This window comes from Pinus tabuliformis, chromosome 8, assembly GCF_031772625.1.
Source record: "Pinus tabuliformis cultivar Carrire ecotype Pingquan chromosome 8, CPIR1, whole genome shotgun sequence".
Lineage (NCBI taxonomy): Eukaryota > Viridiplantae > Streptophyta > Pinopsida > Pinales > Pinaceae > Pinus > Pinus tabuliformis.
Genome location: NC_142294.1, coordinates 839826421 through 839848647, shown reverse-complemented (window position 1 = coordinate 839848647; position 22227 = coordinate 839826421).

Sequence of the window (22227 nt, the reverse complement as noted above, 5' to 3'; positions counted from 1 at the left end):
TGGGAGGTATTACTTGTTTGAGTTGATGTAACCTATAAGGTTTATTATGAACATGGGGTCACAAGTCCTCATTTTCTCTTTGTTTGTGAAACTAGATTATGATAACACCATTGAGTTCAACTCACTAAGATATTTCTGACAATATACATTTTATCTCAATCAAATTCCTATATCATAAGTTATTGTTGATAGAAATGTTTCTAATGAGAAGGGGCCCCATTGATATATGGATGTCCATATGGACTCATGTCACCCTTTCTTGGCCCATGTGGCACTAAAGTGGCCACTTACTTGTCCATTGAATCATTTTCCTATTGTTCACCACGCTAGGGTTTGAAACCACCTCGATCAAACAACTAGTATCGTGGAGCCCCAAATGATGGGTTGAATTTAGTGGAGGGGACTCCCAATTGATCTTAGCTATATATGGATGAAGGGTGGTTTGGTACTAATCCCAATAACCTGCTGCAAATTATTAAACATTGACTATGATGGGGCTCCCTCAATTTATTTTGTCTATTGACCTAAGCCAGACATGGATTTCACCTAGTTAACTATCATGGGGTTTAGCACCCACTCGACCAGTGAAAGGACGATACCACTTTATGTATTTATGGTCCAATTAGATTGATTTCCCCTTACTAAAAAGAGTTATAATATGTTTTGAGGGTGGGTGAAACCAGTGGGACAATACCACTTTCCATTTCAACCCCACCAACCAAGCCATTACCATTCCATTGCCACATCACTTGCCATGTCAACACTGCATCACTTTCTACATCACCCTTGTATTATGATGTGGAATCCATGTGTACCCGATATTTGGCCCTTGTGGCACTAACATGCAAGAACTATATATTTGTATTAGTGTATTTAATGTTGACCAAATTTATGCTTGAACAATTATGTAACTTCTTGACATATCTGAATTCCTAGACCTATGGATAACTTGGTGAAGGGTTCCACTAGGTATGGTTTCACTAGTGGGCCAACCCTCCAAAACTGATAATGAAATCCAAGTCTCACTCTATATCTGGGTTGTATAAAGACATGTGCCTTTCATCAATCTTGGATCTTTGGATTCAAATCTAATACAAAGAAAAAAGTGCAGGCATTGACATTAATTATGTGTTGCACCCCCCATACATAAAGTAAGGAGGGAGTTATTCATGCCTATGAGCATCCAAAATCCCAAGAAGAGAACAACCTTTTTCACCCTCAGATGTGTTGGACCTTGGATATGCGTATCACTTATAAGGGAATTCCAACCCCAGAGATATCTAGGTCTCCACATAGCAGGACACCATATTGAGGCCTCAACAACTCCCCTTAAATTTTATCGAGAAATTATTGGGTCCACATATAAATTTTGGGAATATCAACTTGGTTTACATTTGGTTTCCTATTTTGAATGATTTTTATGTTCATTTTATTTTTTTTAATTTTGATATTTTCATCATCTTCTCCTTGTCGAGACATTCTAGTTGATATATAATTTACCTCATTTAGAGTTCCATATCAAAAGTTATGTCCCTTAGAAGTTTTGTGTTTTTCCCTATTTTGATGTGCTGGTACGCTAACGTGGTGGCCTATATGGCATGCAGATATGGAGCTTTTCATGCATCATATAAATTAGGTTAGTGCCATGAAATATTGGTCCAGGGGAGCCAACGTGCCAAGAACCTTATACTATAGGAGTAAGGAACATTGGATCCAGGGACCCATGAGGAGATTTTTGAGTTTTTGTATTTTATTATTTTATTGTTTTTTTAATTTTCATTCAATGTATTGTTGGTCCTCGTCCATGGGTATTTTCCATGGTTCAATCTCAAATTCATCCAAGTCCAGGGGGTAGGGCATGATTACATGGAATATCCAATGATTTAATGTATTATTTTATTTTATTTGTTAAGTTTGGCCCTGATGGATTCACATGACATGAGTTTTTATTAATTTTTATTACATTATTTTATTTCTTAATCACATCATCTCGGGTTCATGCCAGGTTTGTGTTTTGGTTAAATTTGATTTATTGATACAAAGGTGATGGGTGCAATGACTAGGATTGAGGTGAAAATGACTCCATGTTGACTCTATTAAATAAATTAATTGTTCTTGATGTAAAATGTTGTCCAACTAAAGAGGAGGATAACATTTCCAATGAGATATACTATGATTTAACTCCTATCCATTGAGGATAAATGATTTTTTGAAGTCATAAAGCCACCTTTTGTAACCCCCATCAAGTCGGCTTGCTTAAGGGAAAGATGACCTTGACTTAGGTGATGTAGCTAGTATAAATATAGGTAATCTCTCCTCCATTTGGATACTGACTCAGTAAAGTAAGAAGCAGAGGAAATTCAACTTGAGGAAGGAGTGAAGAAGGTTCATATCTCATGAACCTAGAGGAAAATTTAAGGCTGGAGTTATGGATTTTATCTCTATTTTGGATTAAGGATTATTGGTGGAACATCTCATCAAAATTCTAATCCTATTTGTAGCCATCTATTGATTAAAATTTTACCTCTTTGTAGCACTGAATTCAACCTTGATTGTAGCCATGTACTTGAATAAGATTTGTCATTTTTTGCCTAGATATATTTGACAACATGTCTCAGCCCTGTAATGATGGCATTCCTATGACATACTTATGGATTATCCTATTAAAGACCTTTTCCCTATCCTATGAAAAACCTAGGCCTTATTATGTGACAAACCTCAACCATGTTGAGAATCAAACCTTGGCCTTCTATTAGAGAAGGCCTTGGCCTGTGGAAAGGCATAAAATGCCCATCCCTCTTGGTGACTTTATTTAAATATATGGTGATTGTTTAGAGCTATGATATTATTAGTTTTTGAGTTGAGCTTGAGACCTAGTTTGAAGAAATACTTAAAGAAGAATTTGGAGATATCTTGGAGCAAACTTTAGAGACCTCTTGAAGTGGACCTTGGAGACTTTGGAGCAGTAATTGGAAACCTCTTGAAGAATACCTTGGATGCATTTTGGAATCATCTCTTGAGGAGCAACATTAAATCCTCTTTTGAAGTAGTCTAGGAGCAAATCTTGAAAAGTATATGGACCAACAACTTAGAAGTGATTTTGAGTAGATATTGAAGAATACATGGAGTAGCCCTTGAAGAGATTTTGGATAAATATATTTATTCCATATAGAATTAGTTCTTAGAGACATTTTATGGTTTTTCATTTGTATCTATGAAGTATATTTGAATTACATGTAAAGATTGGAGCCTAATAGGATTAGTTTCCACATATTGACGGGGTTGGTGCATGGATTTTACCAAGAGGATTGGTTTCCTCATGTAGACCAGGTTGAAGGTTAGATTTGATTAAGAGGATTGGTGTCATCATTCAAGGTTGGTGTCTTGAATAATTTGAAGATCCTATTGTATAGTTTGGAGCCTAAATTTTGTAAAAGAGGATTGGAGTCCTCATTATTATTCTCAATAACAAAGTTATGTTTTGTTCTATTATTAATAGTGCTTCTTATGTGTGAAAAATATTAACTATAACAATATAACATTTGAAATAAATATTGATTAACCCCCTCTTATTATTTCCAAAAATTGGTATTAAAGCAGTTCCTTCAGTCTCAGACTAACAAATAGAAGGAAGACACCCTAGAATAAATGGAAAGGTGAACAAGGAAAACATCCAAACCCTTTTAAGATATCTCCTCCTTATTCATAAAATAATAAGAAAATTAGGATGGAAAATATCCCTTGATCAATGGAAAAGACTATGGCATGGGGGAAATAATGCAGTTCTATTTGATGGCTCTAGGATATGAGATATGTAATAAATGGTTACAATACAAAAGCAATGAAGGTGATCTTGGATAATCTATGAGACTCTGCAAAATTCAATATGGGTCAATGTTCTTCAGCTAAAATTCTTTGGGAAAATATACTAAAGCGTTATGCAGAGAAATCTTCCCTTGTGACAGCTAAGCAAGAAGCAAAATATGCAGAACAAGGAAATGAAAAAGAATAAAAGAAGATAGATGAAGGTAAAATCAAAAACACCAAAAGTAAGAAGGACTATGAAGATGAAGAATACTTTGACGTAGAGGTTGAAGTAAACCTTGAATCTGAACTAGTGGTTTCTCTAAAAGAAATAAGTAGATTGACAAATGAAAATAAAGAACTTGAAGAGAAGGATCAAGACCTTGATCGTAAAAAGGAAGAAATTGTTCTCCTAAGGATCCAAGTAGAAGAAATATCTAATAATTTTAACAAGCTTGAAGAAAAAATTGATCAGCAAGAAAGGAGACATGAAGAAGAAGTCATGTCACTAACACCTTATCTGGAAGAAGCAAAGAAAATGGAAAATTTATAAGATGTAGTTGATGAGGAAAGAAGAAGATTGTGAGAATCTTGAAGAAGAAATTGTGTCATTGAAAAATGAAGTTCACAAGCTATGCAAAAGTTTGAAGAGTTCTCAATCATTGGATGATACTATATCATCAAATATCCCCATTTGATGAAAGGGGACTTGTTTATATATGTGAATATCCAAAGCCTAAAATAGAAGAAAAACCTAAAAGCAATGTCATCATTCACAATGAAAGCCAGAAAAATGTTGCAAGTGCTCTTGTTCCTAAATGTTATACTGGTAACCTTAAGGAATCATAAATTTATGCAAGTAACAATGAGAATTAGTTAAGGATTGAACCACCTCGAAGGAAAATAAATTTCAAAAAAATGTCAAGCAAAGTCTTATGATCGTGCTAAGATATATGATCTGCATAAGAGATGTTTGATGTCGTATCACTGGAATCCAACCAAGAAAGGAATTGAAGAGTGGTTGGACAGAAAGATTCACGAGCTCATGGTGCAGGAAAACAAGAATCTGTGGTTATCAAAGGAAGAGTGGTTAGATTGCTACTTATACACAGAAATCCATGAAATTTTCTTTGCATCCTTCCCCTCTAAGTTGTACGAGTGGATCACGAAGCTAGCAGATGGTCAAGGAAGGTGTAGGCTCGATAAACCTATTGTGTGGACTCCAGAGTTGGTGCGCAGACTAGAAGCATCAGAGGATAAAATCACATGTGTTGTGGACCATTGGCTTGATCAAATTATAGGAGGGTTAATCACCGAGTTTGCGGTAGATACTTCAGTCAACTATAGCGAGGACGAATGATGCTTCCTCAAAGGACCGCGAGGTAAGTACATTAAAGCCTTGAACACTTTGATTAAAGAGCTACTGCATGAAAATAGGGTTATGCGAATAAATCGATGTTTAGGGCTATGCGAAGTGGGAGGATCTACAGAAATGAAGGTAGCGCAGAACTAGAGTCTAACCCATTGATTTCACCTCCATAAGAAAGTGAGGAAGAGCTCGTGAAAGTTTCACCAGGAGGCACGATCAGTCTAATAAAGAAGAAAATTCCACGCTTACCAACCCCCACCTACACCACCACTAGTTTCACCATATTCACCCCCGTCTTCGCCCACACCACCTCTACGACCACCACAGTTCAATATCACGAGTGCGATAAATTTGTCGGTGTTCAAAGGAGTAGGGAACGAAGATCCAAACTAGTTTTCGTTCGTGGTAAAAGTTGTATGGGAAGCGCAAGGAGTCACGGACGACAATATAAAGAAAGCAACTCTGGTTAGCACCTTGCAGGATCACACTCTGACGTGGTACATTAAGCACTCCAATGACAATCCAAATGCAGGGATCGCAGATATCCAAGCTACGCTAAATAGGGAATTTAGCAAGCCAAAATCCGAGACACAGTCGATTATTGGATTTAAGGAAAACGCGATGCTTCTAGGCAAGACCCCCTAGGAGCTAGATCAGAGACTGAAGTGTATGATTCATGAAACCAATATGACCATGATGGATGGGAAACATCGCACATGGTTTGTAGCATCACTAACACTCCATCTAAGGAATGCGTTGTCACAGTAGAAGCTATCCACACAGGCCGAGGCCTTGGAGATCGCAATGAGACTGCATGAGACCTCGATACAAGATCCTAACCTGGGAGTCCAACATATCCATGCACAGTGGAAAAGCATGTGCCTTGAGATGCAGAGTTTGAAACAAGACATGATAGCTTGCCCAGAAGCACACGACGAGGTATGGTGCATAAAATGCAAAGGACACAGACATGACAAGGACCATTGTCTAGTATTCGCGAACTACCTAGCGGGAGAAGGACCAATGCCATTGAGATAGAGGCACAAGCAGGACTGAGCGCGATGCCTACATTATGGTAGGCGATTTGTTAGATAGGAGGAAAGCATGCTACAGATAACTACCATCTATTACAGAAGTATACGCAGACTTCCTAGCAGTTGTTCTATAATTTCTACAGGTCAGTAGGCCACAATGCGTGCACCTGTAGAAGTTATGAACTAGTGATGGATCAGACTCCTACCTACAGAGTCCAGGCCGAAACATGGGCCCTCGATTAGAATGCAAGGATGGCACACAATGGATTTCAGCGGTGTGGACGAGGTCGAGGTGGAATGGGACCAGGAAGAGGTCACGGACATCTGATTTGTTACAATTACGGAGGGCCACGACATTATGCCTGTGATTTTACCAATCCGACGAGACCATCATGCTTATATTGTACCTGGTTTGATCATGAGATGGAGGAGTGTCCCATGCTGATAGTGAGGTTGGGCAATAAAGGAGCACTCCAACCTCCCCCGACTCAGAACCTGCAAATGATGAGGTCTGAGCAGCACGAGGAAGACCTGAATGTAAATATCGTGCTCTGAAGTGGTATTACGACAGGAGATGACAAAGGCAGGTAGCCTGAAGAGAGTGCTTGGGTTCTCAAGGCTCCAACAAAGGAACCATAATTTGATTCGGAACACACTAAGGAGACATTCATGGAAGCTAAGAAGAGCTTCACAGAGGCCTCCACTGCAGGTAGTAAAGACAAACTGGAACTAGAAATGGACCCATCAATGCTCACTACCTTTTTGGAGACATGCATGAAGCTATTGAGCGATAGCAAGGCTATGAAGGGGTTGCAAGAACTCATAACTAGATGTGTTGGGACTGTGCTAGGAGAACCATGCATAGTCTGGAAGCTTGTGAAGCAAACAACGTGAACAGGAAGAGAGATGAGATTGACCATGCAGATCGGGGAATATGAAATGGGTCAAGTGATTTTGGATCTAGGATCAAATGCAAACGTTCTGCCAAAGCAGACATGGGGACGCATGGGCAGGCCCACGTTGCAATGGTCTCCTATTCAATTGTGAGTGGCGAACCAACAAAAGATCCTACCCATGGGAAGATTGGAGAGAATAACGATAGATATCGAAGGTACGAGCGCACTTGTAGATTTCAAAGTGATAGAGATTTTTGATGGTAGCAATCCCTATCCTGCACTACTAGGAATAGATTGGGCCACTGACATGACTGGAGTGATAAATCTAAAGAAGTGCGAGATGATTTTTGAGAAAAAGTCACTTAGCGTAGTGGTACCTTTACACCCTACAGAAGGATCGCGCTACATAGAGCTAGTGCACAACTACGATAACAATGAAGATATGGACTGTATCTACAAGATAACCACGTGGGAGTAGGCCTGGGTGAATCCAACAGTGGATGGCAGGATTTCGTGGGAGCATGAAAGCTCCTACACCTCAGATTCGAACGAGGAGATAGAACGGTGGTAGAACTAGTTACATGAGGTAACCACGCTCAACTGCAACATGATGACAAGGTTGTTGTACTGCGTGACAATATAGGTAAGAGATCTACCTATGTATGATAGATTGACCGAGGTGGATGATTTACTAAACAATTTTGAAAGAGAAGTACCAGAACAACAATGTTTTAACGCTCTGAAATGGGTTCTGCACACTATGCCTGCAAGGTGGTGGGGTATGCATCAAAAAAATTTTGAGGACTGGGGAGAATGTAGAAGGATGATGCTCATGCGGTTTGGAAAGCCTCAGATACGAATGAAAGCCGAGTATGACAAATGAAACAGCTTGCACGCCCACCTCTCCAGATGGGTACAGGCGTATGTGTGCAACCTGCATGAATGCACACCATCCTCACAATAGGAAACATGACCAACAAGTAGTAGTAGGCAAGATAATGGCGTGAACAACAACCAGGAGGTATGATAAGACCAAGCTCAACAAAGATTATCTGCGTGGAAACCTTTGACAAAGTATGCAAAGTACTGAAAGTGGTCCACCATGTGAAATGCACTGACTGGGACCTGTACGTACTAGTGGTTCTATGGGCTTATAGGACCATGTGAAAAACCCTTACTACGTTGGCACTTCCGAAGCTGAAGTAAGATGCTGTAATCCCTATGGAGCATATAAATCCTAGTTCGTGCAGAATAGCACCCGTAGATATGGTGGTTCGCGAAGCTCGGGAAAGAGGGATCACATAATCGCAAGAAACAAAATGCATGGGACATGAGGAAGAAATCCAATAGGGAAACCTTAGACTCCAAGGACTTGAAGAAGATAGGGTATGGTTAAGAAAGAAAAGCATGCTAGTGGATGCAAAAGTCAAGAAGCTGGAGGACGAGATAAAGAACTATTTTCTGAACAAAAATACTAGAATGGTAAGATAGGAGGCATGTGATCCCAATAACAGAGTTAAGGCCTATTGCCATGAATTACCTTGGCTTGGATCGCATATTTCTAACCATAATGACCATGTTAGCACGTTGCAAATGGTGAAGTGCGTGATGTTGACCGTAACAATACAAAGTGGGGATTCTCTAGGAGCCATGACGGAGGACTGGGTGAAACTCTACATGGGTGGTACGACCACCTGACTAACCAAGGGAAGGACAGTCTTAGTGCTCCAGCCAGTTGGAAGGGAGCACATGACTATAAAATATTCTGCCCAGGAGCTGCGCGATGTTGGATATGCACGCAAAAGCAGAGAGTCACAAGGTCCGCGACCACGTATGGGGGGCTGCACTGCCGCGCAAGTTAGCTAGGAGGTGACTGTTGAAGTCACTGTTCACAATGGGATGCTTAGCTTGAGGCTAAATAGAGCGGGCAGCAAGTATTTAAGACACGATTTATGGGCAAGATTTGGGAAAATCTGCCGCCAAGAGAGCATTAATGAACCAGATTTTGGGGGAACGGTCGAATTTGAATTCAAAAAGTGTTATAAAATATAAAGGGCTACCTAGTAAATAACACTTGGTCATTGGTGAATTGATCGATTGAGTAGAGCCTTGAGTACTGTGATCCGAGCGTTGATTAAGCCCCTGAATTCATGAGTGATAGATTGTTGCACAGCTACAATGACAACAACTAAGGATGGTATGGGGATAGAAGAGGTGGTCGCCAACGAGGTCGCGCAGGCCCTAACTATGGAGGATGTTCCAGAAGGTGCCAGGATTGTGATAGAGATCCCGAAATCACTGCGTATGCCAAGACCCAAGAAGGATAAACAAGAAATGACTCCCATATGCGTGTCCCCTTGAAACCCGCTGTGCAGCAAACTATTGATGGAGGAGAAAGGGAAAGTTGTCACTATAGATATAGATGAAGAAGAAGAATATCTACAGGCCCTTATCATTGCAGAGGAAGAAGATGAAGGAATGGAGATGGATACTCAACCTATGCCCTCTGCGACAAAACTGCCTGCCTATGTCCTCCCGCAAAAAGGGAATGCTAAAGTGCCCAAGGACCTAGACGAGATCAAGAGCTCGCTCCAGACCCCGCTCCTCCCAGACGGCATTATGTTTGAAGGTACGCACCTGGGCCATGTGTCGACAATGAAATTTGAAGATTGGGACCTCGCTGACCATGAGAAGTTCTCTCACCTTGAGACCAGAAATCTCATGAAGCAGAACACTGTAAGGGTGGTGACAACATTAGAGCTATGGAATTGGTTGCGTGGTGTGGAAAAGGTCAGGCTGCTGAACCTACTATGGGTGTCGCATTTCCACTATGCCCCAATAACCATTTTCGTTAACAGGAAGCTACTCTGTGTGGTGCATGATGGGTATTTATGGCTGGAGGAGCCCATCCCCATCATAACAGACTTGATTCATCATGTTTCCTGGCTTCCATACAAAGGAAAGGACCCTGCGACCATATTGGAAAGAAAGAGCAATGATTTGACCATCACAGAGGCCATGAAGATGAAGTACAAGCTGAAAAAGAAGAAGAGGGGCCACGCCATCTCCAGCATCAAGGACAAAGAAGTACGCGTAGCAACCCAAATCCTCGCAGGCAAAGTTATACGAAAGTGCTATGCCGACGAGGTACCTACACCAGTGTTCGCATTGGCCGAGCAGTGCGCGGAGGGGGTCCAGTTTAACTGGTCCAAATTCCTCGACACGAAATTCTTAGAGAATTTTCGTGAAGCCTAGGAGTAGGGTAAAACCTTCCACTATGCATGGCTATTGCTATCCATAGTGCTCGTAATAGGGGAATTTTTGGAGGACAGTCAATTCCCCATAATTGACAAAGAATTACTAGAGGTCGTGAAGTATGCTTCACTCTGGGCCACGAAGGATGCTACAGGGATACGTGATAACAAGATCTTTTGGGTGCTCATGGATATGAACATTCAAATGTGGATCAACTATAAACCATTCTTGTTTCCCATGGTGTACACTAGTCCACAAAGTCTTGCAGAATTCAAGGCAGACATGCACAACATATATATTAGAGCACACAAGGATCTGATAAAGAAGTGGACAAAGCTACCCTTTGTAGCCACTGACAACACCATTTTTAGTGTCTTGGAGGCATGGCCTCCAGAATGGTGTGCCCCAGACATTGCAGAACTTGAGAGGTTAGTAGCACAGAAGAAGAAAGATGATGCCAAGATGCACATCGCAAAGTTGGCCAAGAAAAACGTAGCACGAGAAGCAGCACAAAAAGCAGTCAAGTAGGAAAAGGTCATAGTAGCAGCAGTAGCACAGGAAGTAGCCGTGAAGGCGGTCGAGGGCCAAAAAACGCCTTCACAAGGGCAGACAGCAGAGGAAGTAGAAACAAAAGAAGGAGGCATGGACCTATGAACCACATCCACACAGTTAAAGAGCCAATACCCAGCAGAGCGAGTAGGATCGAGGAAGAAGGTCAAGGCATCGAAATTATCCATTGACCTGATCACCCTAACCAAGGGTGATCTACATGACATCAGCGAGACGGTGCACGATGTCACAAATGAGGCTCTCCAAGATTTCACATAGGAGAACCAGATTGTGTTGGGGGCCCTTACAGCGGAGTTGTAGGAATTACAGGTGTGCCCCCTTCAGGTTAGTACCCTTTCGACCAACCTCACAGTCAGATCCACGACAGTAGAGAAGATGTTGTGTGCGTGGATGGTGAACACACTAGTGTTGTTGGAAGGGGCTCTAGTGGCATCAAATGAGGCCAACAGATTTTCGGTTAGCATGATGAAAGGTCTTGGTGTTAATCTAGCTACCCTTCCGCGCGACACATTATATCTATTGCAGGATGGGATAACTGTTGGGTGTTAAAAGGTGCCTTTTAAAACTCCTAATTGCCTCACATTAATTACGAACCTCGGCAAGTATTTTTTTCAAGAGTGTACACAATATGTGCAAGCTATAAATCTAGAGAGTAATGCTTTTTAAGTTGACCTATAAAACTTGATACAAGAGTAAACGGATGCATTTATAAAACTCAAGCTGCAACTGTTAATGAAAATATTACATCCAAGCATCAAGACTTAATCTTCAAATGAAATGATAATCAAATCTGAAGCAAGCAATTCAAATGAAAATAGCATCAACCGAGAGCATAGTAGCATTAACCAATCTCTTTCAACTGATTCTATATGAATCAAACTCGATCTCAATTAAGCAATTTGAATGGAAATGATGTTAACCGAGAGTTTAGTGGTATTAACCAATCTCTTTCAGCTGATTCTATACTAACCACACTCTTATCGTAATCAACCAAAACTCAATGTCTTAATTGATAATTAATTCAACCTACAGTGAGCACAAATGAAATCAAATGGAAAATTTGTGAAGTAAATGAGATCAGAATAAAGGAAAGTAAAGTAACTGCAATGTGAATTCACCGGAAATCAGAAGATATCGAACAGGGTAAACTTAGGAGAAAATGGAAAAACATCAAACCAATTAGACTCGCATGAATTAGAAAGATATAACACAGAGGATAGTAGTTTGATCCACCAGAGGCCGAGCCCTAGCCAACAGTGAATATTGCTAAGCTACTTCAGAGAATACGAATGATCAGTAACGTAGATTATGTATTAACCATTGAATTTAATCCTCATTACAATACAGTCGTACTTCAGAATAACATTCTGTATATTGAAATTAAAATTGAGGTCCCAAGCAAAAAGCTAAATCTCTCCATTATCCCCTCTCCTCCTATCCTATCCTATCTATAATAATCCATATCCCTCTTTGATCTCTGTTCTCATCTAAATACACAGAGAGCATAGAGAAGTTATAACAAAGATGATTACAAAATGATTCCCATAACAAATTGGATTGTTCACAACAAAGTGATCAGCAAGATCATGCCTGAAATATCTTTCCATGAACATTCAACAGGAATAGGTTGAATTTGGTATTGCAACTGAGATAATTTGGAAAATGGCCGTAACAACGAATATAAGAAAATCGTCTTCAGATAACCTTCTGTTTCTCTTAATACGGACCGAATTTGGGAAAACTCATCATTACAAAACTAATTCGGTCTGTTCTAAACAAAACCCATGTTTTAGATTTTCCAGATTCTTCTCCATTTGCCCGAAACGTCCAATGCAAACTATCACTTCTTATACTAGCAAATTTCTGAGTTAGAATATTTAATGATGAGCTGGAGATCAAATCTGTAAGCTGGAAAATATCTTGGAGGCTAAAATGGTGAGTGATGTTACAGCGAATTTATTAATAAACCATCATTGGTAAAATCATGCATAATAATCATCAATTTATTAAAAATAAAGGAGAGGAAATAATATTTATCCATAAGAGCATAAATAATTATAAAATGGAGTTATATGATAAATCATGATAAATGACGTGATAAAGAAGGGTAGAAATGGATGAGATAGGTGTTAAAAAGTGATAATAATAGTGACATATTAGCAGCCCAACACACCCCCAAACTGAATATATTGCATGTCCTCATGCAACCCAAAGCCTCTATATTAACCAAGCTATATAAAAAAAAGTTCATCCCAAGTCATGAAATTGATGGAACAAATGACTTCTTCCTCAAATAATGAATATTCAATTTTACCAATGTTGATGAAGGCGTAACAATTTTCACATTGACATTCAATTATATGTATATGAAGTTGCAGCAAAATAGGATATAAGTAACAACAAACTTCATTAACCATTTCCTCAAAAACTACGAACCAAATTTTGCTGAAATTTTGCAAGTAGATTTCTACTATATTAATACTTTTGTAATCCAAAAATCAGATTGTTTTGATGCAAGTATCATGAGATATAAGTAAAATGGTTGTAGGTGACAGTGCATAGTATCTTAAATTTGACAAACTAATTTAACTTGAAATTTTCTGGGTTTGTATATTTAATGATACCTCTTTATTATCCAAAAATCACAAGAATTTAGTTCATATTGTTAAAAATATACGCAAATCAATTTTTGCATTGTATAAAAATGAAATTGTATGCCTTAAATGAGAAAAAGAGTAGAAAATGTCCATCATGTGTAGCAATTCCTCCCCCAAACTAGAGAATGGACATGCCCGCATGCAATGCTAGAAAACAAATTGAGGTGGTTGCGACAATCTATTGAAATCTATGGTTGGAGTAAAACAACATGGAATAAGGGAGGTGTTGAGAATGAAAAAGAAGATCAATGGATGATAAAGAATATTAATGGCATGGTCATAAGAAAGAAATGAATGAAAGTAACACTCCTTCAAATTGAAAGATGATATGTCTCTAAAAAATGCGAAGTAATAAAGATGTGAAATGAATGATGATAAATAATGCTCAATGGATTTTCACGAAAGTCTACTAAATTTTCAATAAATTAGAATCTTATGCTATTTTACCTCAAGTTTTACCTCCGAAAAATGTGGAATGACATGTATGTACTGGCATTCTTTTGAAGCTGATGTAGGCTGAGTTGATGCTGAAAGTGATGCAAAAGGTGGAATCTAGGTAAGCACATCATTTCTGAACAATTGTTCACATTCGTGAGTTTCTCAAGCCTCTTCTGTTAGTTGCAATAGTGTGGCCTTGCTGCGAATAGAGTTTTCCCCCATAGTTGTTGTTCTCTTGTAAACAAATCACTATTTTGCATGTAAATTTCTTGAATCCACAGTTTTAGTTTTGAACAACAACAAATAAGCCATATGCAAAAATTTCAATCAGAAAAAGCTTTTGTATAAATGCAATACTAATATTTTGTCAAATCAACAAGTTATGGAAAAGTGCAGTAATTATGTTGCATGTTATCCCATAATTCATACCTTCCCCCTCCAATTCGAAAAGGGTGTTCATGACCATAAAGCATAGGAAAAGTGTTGTTCTGATGGTAAGGCAAGGGAATAAACAGTACGACAGTAAATGAAATAGAGTACACATATCAATGATAGGACGGCAAGAGGTATGGTTATAATGAGAGTAGAGTGTGTAAAGATAGTTATGAATAAGAGATAGGACGCTTTGGATTGACGATAAGTTATGCGAAAAAGAAAATGACAACAATATGCCAAAAAGAAGCTTTACTGATGGTATTCTAGCCGACAATGATACAATTTATCGGAAAATAATTTCTCATGTGTAAAGGTTCAAAATAGGGAAAAATTAAGGAAATAACTTCTCCAATAAAAAGAGAGAATAAAAAAAAGGTATTATAGTAATAATTGACAATAAGATATAACTTCAATACCATAAGCAGAGCCTCTGCTACCAGCAGGCGTCCATAGCCTTGGCAGGGTTGCTTTTTAACCCACATGAGCCAAGATCCTTAATTTATAAATGGAGAGTTCCAGTGTTGTTCTACAGGAGAGATCAGTGTATTGTTGTGGTAACTAGATAACCACACTGCCATTCACTGGGACGAAGCAAAAGTAATTAGGTTGGCTCATGATGAGACCTCATGTTCCAAGGATATTTTGGCTATCCAATGGATCATAACCTTGGTGTGGTGGCCATAATGGGAATGTCACTTTGTTACAGCCTTATGAACATGGTAAGCTAGCTCTTAATGAGACCCCCTATCCTCCATCTACAAACAATTTTTTTTTGTTATTACACATTTTTAATAAATAAAGGGAGGCTCAGTACTACTTAAGAGCAGGAATGGTGGAAGAAGTTGAAGATGTCAATAGAAAAAAATATACCCATAATCTCATTTATTACAGACAGAGAAGATTATAACCAGGAAGGGTGGAACCAACATGGTATTAAGATGATCTATCAGTATCATGTACAACAAAAAACGATGCAGTAAAGTAGTATATAAATAGTTGTCCCTTTCCTTAAAAAGAATCTCTCATCGAGAAGTTGTCATGTTAAAGATCATAACGTGAATGATATTAACTCGCTTCAATAGAATCCATAATTTTTGTCCTCATAAAAGTAGTGTACTTCATGCCATGAAAGGGAATCAATAAAATGTGGTTGAGATGAACTAGGAACAATCCCATAAGAGGAAGGAGGTGCTATTCACAACACACAAAACTTCACAAGAAGCAAAAATGCTGTTCCGAAGAGGGAACAGTGAAAATGCTCTAAAAGTGTTGTTCCTTAGAGGGAACAACAAAAACTCAAAAAACACTCAATAAAGAGTTGTTCCCTAGAGGGAACATCAAAAACTCTAAAACTGTTGTTCCCTTGAGGGAACATAAAAAAATACTCGAAGAAAAGTGTTGTTCCCTTGAAGGAACATCAAAAAATACTCGAAGAAAAGTGTTGCTCCCTTGAGGGAATATCAAAATATAAAAGTGTTGTTCCCTTGAGGGAACAGTAAAAAACACTCCAAAAAAGTGTTGTTCCCTTGATTGAAAATCAAACTCTAAAGGTGTTGTTCCCTTTAGAGAACAACAAAAAAACACTAAAAAAAGTGTTGTTCCCTTGAGAGAATAGCAAGAAACATTGCAAAAAAGTGTTGTTCCCTTGAGGGAACATCAAAAAAACACTAAAAAAAAGTGTTGTTTCCTTGAGGGAACAACAAAAAACACTCCAAAAAAGTGATGTTCCCTTTAGGGAATAGAAAACTCTAAAAGTGTTGTTCCCTTGAGGGAACAGCAAAAACACTCAAAAAAGTGTTGTTCCCTTGAGGGAACAACAAAAAACACTCTAAAAAAGTGTTGTTCCCTTTAGGGAACAACATCTATCCCCTAGAGGGAACAAAAAAAAAAACTCGAAAAAGTGTTGTTCTCTTTAGGGAACAACAACTATTCCCTGGAGGGAACAACAAAAATACTCGAAAAAGTGTTGTTCTCTTTAGGGAACAGTAGCGGTTCCCTAGAGGGAATAACAAAAAAAACTTGGAAAAAGTGTTGTTCACTTTAGGGAATAGCAAAAAAACACTCAGAAAAAGTGTTATTCCCTTTAGGGAATAGCAATTGTTCCCTGGAGGGAACAACAAAAAAACACTCAGAAAAAATGTTGTTCCCATTAGGGAACATCGGCTATTCCCTGGAGGGAACAACAAAGGAAAACATATATAAAAAGTGTTGTTCCCTTTAGGGAATAACAAAAATATACTCGCAGAAAGTGATGTTCCCTTTATGGAACAACAAAAACACATGGAAAAGTGTTGTTCCCTGTAGGAAATAGCAAATCAATACACGAAAAAGTGTTGTTTCCTTGAGGGAACAGTAGTTGTGCCCTGTAGGGAATAGCAAAATAAAACAGGGAGAGAAAAAACATAGACAAGCAATCATCCTTACTACTCTAAACAACAGAAGGGCAATCATAAAAAGAAATAAAAGAAATAGAGAAAAATAGGAAAAAGAAATTGTATTTACATAAAAACAGAGAAAAGAAATCATATTTACATCAGCAACAAAATAGAGAAAAACCCATAAAACAATCATATTTACAGTAAAAAGATAACTTTTTACAGAAATGAAGTTGCTGAAGGATTGCCTTCTGCAACTGAAACTTGCATGGTGGGGTCCTCATTGTTCAATCGCCAATGGAGCGGAAACTACAATTTGAAGGAAGCAACACCTGAAACACAAAAACATAAGAGAAATAAAAAAAGAAACAACACTTTATTTAAAAAAAACAGTATATAAATAAATAAATTAGGTTACAATAGTCATGATGTTATTTCCTAAGGGAATATCAATCTGTCAATAGAAAAAAATGATCTCTTGAAAAAATGTTTTGGCAGTAGTGACATGAATCTTCAAATGGAAATCAATTCTTCATTTCTTTTGTTATGAATCCATTAGGTACTGAATTGGATAAAATGCTCTTGTTTCATTAAAATTTCTTTCAAGAATCGCTTGTTCATAAATTGACCCTCTTTATTCTCCTAAGACCTGCAAAAACTGAGTGTCTACCTACAATAAAAAATTAAATCATGGAGAAAGAGAGGTGATCAGGATCTCCTAATCCAATAATTATGCAAAAAACTAACAAGTAGTTACTCTGTAAAAGAAATCCATGGAAAAATAACAAACTAAAATTTACTTGTCACCTGCGGAGAGTAGTGGTCGACCATACTGACTAGTAGTGTTTTAATCACAACTCCTCTGTTTTTGGTCTGATTTGAGTGATTCGAAAGCCAAATGAGATATAATTCAAAGATATATCACCAATAAAAACAGGTTTTAAAAATTCAATGATATGATATGTCAATTTTACTTAGAACAACCTGCATAGTGAAGTCATTTCGATTTCCTCACTTAGAACAACAGTGGATATTTTAAGCATAGGTTTTTCGTTTGACAGTGGAATCGAATGATTAAAATTGAAAATGAAAATATATTCATTTATTTATCTCTAATAGAAATATTTTTTGAATACAAGAAGAATTGATGGGTCAAATACACAAATGAACAACTAGAAAAATAGAGTTTCAAGAGTGCTGATTTATGATAGGCAGTCAGTATTTTGGTCATAACTTTCTCATACGATATCAAAAATGAGTGATTCAAATTGTATTGTAAATACGATTCATAGGGGAATATACAGTAGAAACATGTTTTCAAAATATAGTCATTTATGCCTCAAAAAACTAACTGTCCCAACTCTATCCCCGAGCTGCCTACTAGACACGCAGTCAATGTTTTGGTTATAACTTTTTTTTTTCAAATCCAAATTGAGTGATTAAAATTGGGTTGTAAATTATACATCAAGGTATACTTAGGATAGAAACATTTTTTAAAAATATAGTCATTTATGCCTCCAAAACCTGACTATCCCAACTCTGTTCCTAAGCTGGGTACTAGACACCCTGTTAATGTTTTGGTTATAACTTTTTTCGTTTCAATTCCAAATTTAGTGATTCAAATTGGGTTGGAAATTAGAAATAAAGGGCTACTTAGGATAGAAAAAGGTTTTAAAAATATTCCCTTTTTGTCCCTCAAATAATCACTTTCCCGGCTTGTTTTTAGAAATTTTATCATTCCCAGAAACCAAAAAAATATGACATTCAAGCATTTTTTCTAAATCAGTGATAAAAATAAATATGAGTGTTTGTGGAACTACTATTTCCATTATAATTCATCTACATACACAAATAAATTAAAATATTTATCATCGATGTTGATTTCCACAACGTGTTGTAACAAAAACAACGATTTTTAAAAAAATGTGTTTATTTTTTTTACACTAACCTATTCTGATTTGAAAAATGAATATGATTACATATAAGAGTACTTCCATTGAATCCATTTTCTAAATAAGGACTCAAGTATGTACATACCCAAATTTGAAAAATGCATGTTAATGAATATTAGGGTATGAGAAGCCAACTTCCATTGAAAAGATGGTGTCAAAAAGTGTTGAAGTATGGAGTGATGCTGCAAGAAAATGATGGAGTGAAACCAATCTTCAATATATCCTTTACTTTCTTGATTTCCCATAGCCATCATATCATGAAGTTCTTGAACTTTTGAAATGACTTGTTGATGCAGATTAGAAGAAACCTCATTTTCTTCCATAACTTCTACAATTTTTGGATTTGAAACATTCTGAATCTCAATATAAGTTTTCTCCAATGGTGCATGTGAGATAGAATGGGTGGGAAGGGTGGGTAAATTTTGCAGTTCAACACTGTAAGCATGTTGTATTGGTTTATTATGGTGAGGGTGTGGAATGAGTTGAGCAGAAAATTGTGTAGGGAATGGAGCATTTTGATGATGTAGTTGATTGGGTTGAGTGGATGATTTTGATAGGCAAGCAAGATGTTGTGGAAGAGCTGGTGAAGAATATGGAGGATGTGTTTGTGCTACAAGATGAGGGAGAGTAGTCATGCAATCATAAGATGAACCATGCCAAACTTGTAGACAAGATTTGTGGGGGTTATATTGAGATGGACATGGCTGCCCTAACACATGAGTATTCCATAATGGATTATGCAAGTAAGAGAATGGAGAGGAAGTGTTTTGTACCATACATGTAGGCCACGATTTCCATGGTTTTGACCTCATTGTAGCTTCCTGATCTCTTTGATATGCTACTTCCATCCTAGATAAGGAATGACAACTATCAATGGGATGCTCCTTTCGGTAATGAGGGCAAAACACTTCATCAAATTCTTAATTTTTCTGAACTTGCAAAACATCCAATTGTGAATTTAGAGAGCTAATAAAACCAATTTTAAAATGTTCAAATAAATTATTGATTTTAGCTCTTATGTCTCCTATTCTTGTAGTAGATTTGGAAAAGAAAGAAGAAAATTCTCTAGAATTCTTACCAGCCTTGAATATTCCTCTTGAATACCTTATTCACAATTCACAAACATCATCATATGATAACTAAAAAACATCACCTTTTCCTATCAGATTTGAGAGTTCTAAAAATTCATCTTTGATTCCTTTGAGTATGAGTGTTTTTAAGATCTCTTTTTCCAAATACTTATACTTTGATTTTTGAAGGTTGTATCGAAATTGCTCCACATAGTCCTCCAAGCTTTCATCTTCCCCTTGTATCATATCAAAAATATTTTCATTGGATTTGTGGTAGTCTTGGTACTTCTTCAAGAATGTGTTCTTCATGACCTCCCATGTTTTGATGCAGTTTCCACCTAGGCTCCTGAACCATCAGAGAGTTGCTCCTTTCAAAGTAAGAGGAAACACTTTCAAATTTTGATCATTAGTACAATAATCATATCCTCTACAAAGTATCTCAAACTCAAATAAGAATGTATCTGGATCTTCATTTGTCAAACCATGAAAATTTGGTAGAGAAGATGGGGGAATTATGTGCATTTGTGTCACTCCTCCTAGATCTTTGATAGGGAATTCAAAAGTTGCAATGTGAGCCATTTCTTACCACAGTAGAAGATGTTTTTCATGTGTTTCTTCGAGACTCCTCCTTCAAATGTTCCGGTCAATTGGTTAGTGAAATGGGTGGTGCTTACATCACCACTTGAGTGGAATTATGAGACTTTTTAAAAAATCTACCTCTAAATTTTCTACATCAATTCCTACGAAATTCTACTGAAAAGCGGGCGGAGGAGCGCACACTTTACTTGATTTTTACATAGGTTCTTACCTCCTATTTTTAATGCGAATTCTTTCGCAACAGATAAATATCAAGCACCTACTTCAACTTCTATGCAATTGTGTTGAAAAGTGGGCAGAGGAGCAAGCACTTTACTTGCTCATTACGTAGGTTCTTACCTTTTGTTTTTAATACCCAATTCTTTCCCAGCAACAAATATCAAACATACGTCACTCTCTGTGAAATGACAACACTCTCTCTGGCAACAACGTCAAAATCTTGGGTGCTAAAAGGTGTCTTTTAAAACTCCTAATTGCCTCACATTAATTATTAACCTGCGTAAGCCTTTTTGTTTCAAAAGTGTACACAATATGTGCAAGCTATAAATCCAGAGAGTAATGATTTTTAAGTTGAACTATAAAACTTGATACAAGAGTAAACAGATGCATTTATAAAACTCAAGCTGCAACTGTTAACGGAAATATTACATCCAAGCATCAAGACTTAATCTTCAACTGAAATCATAATCAAATCTGAAGCAAGCAATTCAATTGAAAATAGCATCAACCGAGAGCATAGTAGCATTAACCAATCTCTTTCAGCTGATTCTATATGAATCACACTCTATCTCAATTAAGCAATTCGAATGGAAATGATGTCAACCGAGAGTTTAGTAGTATTAACCAATCTCTTTCAGCTGATTCTATACTAACCACACTCTTATCGTAATCAACCAAAAATCAATGTCTTAACTGATAATTAATTCAACCTACAGTGAGCACAAATGAAATCAAATGGCAAAGTTGCGAAGTACATGAGATCAAAATAAAGGAAAGTAAACTAACTGCAATGTAAACTCACAGGAAATCAGAAGATATCAAACAGGGTAAACTTAGCAGAAAATGGAAAAACATCAAACCAATTAGACTCGTGTGAATTAGAAAGATATAACACAGAGGATAGTAGTTTGATACACCAAAGGCCGGGCCCTAGCGACCAGCGAATACTACTTAGCTACATCAGAGAATATGAATGATCACAACGCAGATTATGTATTAACCATTGAATTCAATCCTCATTACAATACGGTTGTCCTTCAGAATAACATTTTGTATATTGAAATTGTAATTGAGGTCCCAAGAGAAATGTTAAATCTCTCCATTATCCCCTCTCCTCCTATCCTATCCTATATCTAATAATCCATATCCCTCTTTGATCTCTGTTCTCATTTAAATATAGAGAGAGCAAAGAGAAGTTACAACAGAGATGATTACAAAATGATTCCCATAACAAAATTTGATTGTTCACAACAAATTGATCAGCAAGATCATGCCTGAAATATCTTTCCATCAACATTCAACAGGAACAGGTCGAATTTGGTATTACAATTGAGATAATTTGGAAAATGGTCACAACAACGAATCTGAGAAAATGGTCTTCAGAGAACATTTAATTTCTCTTAATACGGACTGAATTTGGGAAAACTGTCCAGCATAAAACTAATTCAGTTCGTTCTAGACAAAACCAATGTTTCTGATTTTCTAGATTCTTCTCCATTTGCCCGAAACGTCCAATGCAAAGCTATCACTTCTTATTCCAGCGAATTTCTGAGTTG